At 41.9% G+C, this 3,517-nt stretch overlaps 1 protein-coding gene across 1 annotated transcript in view; it reads left to right on the forward strand.

Moving 5' to 3' along the window:
* Window positions 1-3,517, forward strand: part of LOC129846351 (protein tweety homolog 3-like) — a gene marked incomplete at its 5' end in the record, with an annotated part of 41,892 nt that extends 38,375 nt beyond the window's left edge. The window contains one exon of the mRNA XM_055914275.1: window positions 1-3,517. This exon is cut by the window's left edge and continues 1,907 nt beyond it.

The raw sequence follows: 3,517 nt of genomic DNA on the forward strand, positions 1-3,517 counted from the left end.
CTGTACGTGTGTGTACCTCTCTCTACCTGCCTCTGTAAACAACCCTCCTGCCATCTAATCTACCAAGCCACTAGGACACAGAATCTGACTGCAAAACGGCCCCTGCACTCTGCAAAACGCTCCAACATTCCTGTAACATCTGATGTTTTTAACTTTCCTGCAAAGGGCTGTTGTGCAGACGGACCATGTGGCCTGAAACGGATTCAGAAAGCCATGTAGTGGAGGAACCACACTCTGTAATGTCTGAATTAAACTGTCGAAAGATTTAGCCATCACTGTACAGCAGTGTTACTTTTAGCCTGTGTTAAGAGCCACGTTAACTAACTACATGTATGACTAGAACTTGAATCGTGAGCTCTCTCTCTCTCTCTCTCTCTCTCTCTCTCTCGAGTGTGCTCATGTGTTCTGTGTGTGTTTGCGTGCGTCTAACGCACATGTAAATATGAGTCCAGGACCGAACGGAACCTGGTGGAATTCCAACTATTCTGAAATCAGATTCCAGAGAAAGAGTTTGCGTTCCCAAACTAACTCTGGGACTGAATGAAAAGACTAAAGGACATGGGAGAGCTCACCTGTGGGCTCATAACTCTGTATAATGAGGGATGTTGAACTCTCCTAAACTAAAGGACATGGGAGAGCTCACCTGTGGGTTATTAACTCTGTATAATGAGGGATGTTGAACTCTCCTAAACTAAAGGACATGGGAGAGCTCACCTGTGGACTCATAACTCTGCATAATGAGGGATGTTGAACTCTCCTAAACTAAAGGACATGGGAGAGCTGACCTGTGGGCTCATAACTCTGTATAATGAGGGATGTGAACTCTCCTAAACTAAAGGACATGGGAGAGCTGACCTGTGGGCTCATAACTCTGTATAATGAGGGATGTGAACTCTCCTAAACTAAAGGACATGGGAGAGCTGACCTGTGGGCTCATAACTCTGTATAATGAGGGATGTGAACTCTCCTAAACTAAAGGACATGGGAGAGCTCACCTGTGGGCTCATAACTCTGTATAATGAGGGATGTAGAACTCTCCTAAACTAAAGGACATGGGAGAGCTCACCTGTGGGCTCATAACTCTGTATAATGAGGGATGTTGAACTCTCCTAAACTAAAGGACATGGGAGAGCTCACCTGTGGGCTCATAACTCTGTATAATGAGGGATGTTGAACTCTCCTAAACTAAAGGACATGGGAGAGCTCACCTGTGGGCTCATAACTCTGTATAATGAGGGATGTTGAACTCTCCAAAACTAAAGGACATGGGAGAGCTCACCTGTGGGCTCATAACTCTGTATAATGAGGGATGTGAACGCTCCTAAACTAAAGGACATGGGAGAGCTCACCTGTGGGCTCATAACTCTGTATAATGAGGGATGTGAACTCTCCTAAACTAAAGGACATGGGAGAGCTCCCCTGTGGACTCATAACTCTGCATAATGAGGGATGTTGAACTCTCCTAAACTAAAGGACATGGGAGAGCTCACCTGTGGGCTCATAACTCTGTATAATGAGGGATGTAGAACTCTCCTAAACTAAAGGACATGGGAGAGCTCACCTGTGCCAAAATAACTGAAGGGATGCTCAACTCTCTTTACCGCGTCATTCCTTTTTTTAGTTCCTTAATTCTCAGAAAGGGAAAATAAATCCTGGATAATGTTGGATCATACGGTGAAAGACAGAGAGACTTTTAAAATAAAATGTGTTTTTAATTTAGTTTAAAAAATGTAACTTGATAATGAAGAATTGGGTGCTGTGACCAACTTTAACTTTAAAAAAAATGTTTACTTAATTTTTATAATTTCATCAAACAGGGATCTTCTTTAACGACCTCTGACTAAAGGTCACGATGAGGTTAGAGGTCACAACCTTTCTCAAACAGGATTTTTTTTTTCTTCTTCTCAGAAGCACAAACGATCTTCGAGGTGACTATGGGAGACGGAAAAGAAGAACGCCCACACGTGGATGTAAAGTGTGTGTGTTTGTGGGAACACTTAAAGCCTCGTGAAAACATGCCTGATCTCACGGTAGCTCTTGTTCTGTTTCGCGGTGAAGTGAAAGGAAACGTGAGCGGTGCAGCGGTCTGTCACCTTAACCTAGGTTAGGGGCCAACCATAGTTAGACAGAGGAGTCTCTAAAGACCCTCTTAGGTACTCTATCTAACTCTATGGGGCTGCCAGTAGTTTATCTCTAGGGGCCGACCATAGAGTAAGATAGAGGACTCTAAAGTTCACTCTTACTTTGCTAGGTACTCTATCTAACTCTATGGGGCTGCCAGTAGTTCTCTCTCTCGCTACTATGTGCTGTGAAGTGTATGATGACAATAGTGTAGCTGTAATCTCTCTCATCACTCTTGTGTGTGATGGCTCGTCCAGTGTAGTCTTGGTATTGCTCTCTTCTCTCCTGTGTGTGCTGTCTGTCTGCACGTACAGTACAGTGGTCTGTGTGTGCTGTCTGTCTGTACGTACAGTACAGTGGTCTGTGTGTGCGGTTGCCAGCAAATTAAGGGTCGTTATTATTATCTAATCTTCATCTAAGAAACACACACACACACTAGCATTCATTGCAGACCCACACATTGCAGACACACACACACTATTCTTTAAATCTAGCCATTGTCCTGTGAACTGTCACACACACCATAGAACTACAGTACCCATACACCCTCACTCCTGTAAATTTGACACGGGTTAGCATTTGCATCATGGGAAATGTGGTGTATTAACTAGAGGGATTTCCAGTTAATGGGAATGACCGTTCAAACGATCTTGATTAACTCGCTCCGGGTAGAAGTTGCCTTTAACCACAGATCTAGGATCCAATTTACTCTCCCATTATCCTGATCTTAACCATTAGGCGGAACACAAAACATTTCTTAGATCAGTGTCTAGGAAGCAAATTCATCCTACCATGACAAGCTCAGTGTGTGTGTGTGTGTGTATGTGTGTGTAGATAATTTACTATGAATGAAAGACCACTTCTGTCGTTTTCAGCGAGACAATCGTAACTGGCGTGATTCCACTCGTTTTTAATATTCTGTTTATCACGTCACCATGACAACGCTACCTATACTACGGCGTTTGCACGACAGGAGAGGACAAAAAAAATTACTGTTGGAAACTAAGAACCAATGGCCTTTTCTTATACTTGTAACAATCTAACAACTATTCATATCACACGTTTTAATTTGTCTTCTAAAAAATAAATCATAAAAAAACAAACAATAGCTAGCTCTTTTTGTAGGGTAATAATCATTATTATTATGGCAAGAGCACCATTTTGTTTTCTGTTTTTCTTTATAATAATGATGAATGACTGTGTCTTGAATTGCATTTTTTTTTTTTATAAAACCGTACTGTAGACTTGTTACATTTTTGTTGATTGTTGTTTTTATGTATCCGGCGACAACAACGGTTTACTAAGATGATAATACTGTCTGTTCTAAACTGTGGTGGTGACACTATTGAGCCTGGAATCCATGTTTTAAAAACAGAATTAAAACAACTTTAACTGA

Source organism: Salvelinus fontinalis, unplaced genomic scaffold (assembly GCF_029448725.1).
Source record: "Salvelinus fontinalis isolate EN_2023a unplaced genomic scaffold, ASM2944872v1 scaffold_0493, whole genome shotgun sequence".
In the NCBI taxonomy this organism is placed as follows: domain Eukaryota; kingdom Metazoa; phylum Chordata; class Actinopteri; order Salmoniformes; family Salmonidae; genus Salvelinus; species Salvelinus fontinalis.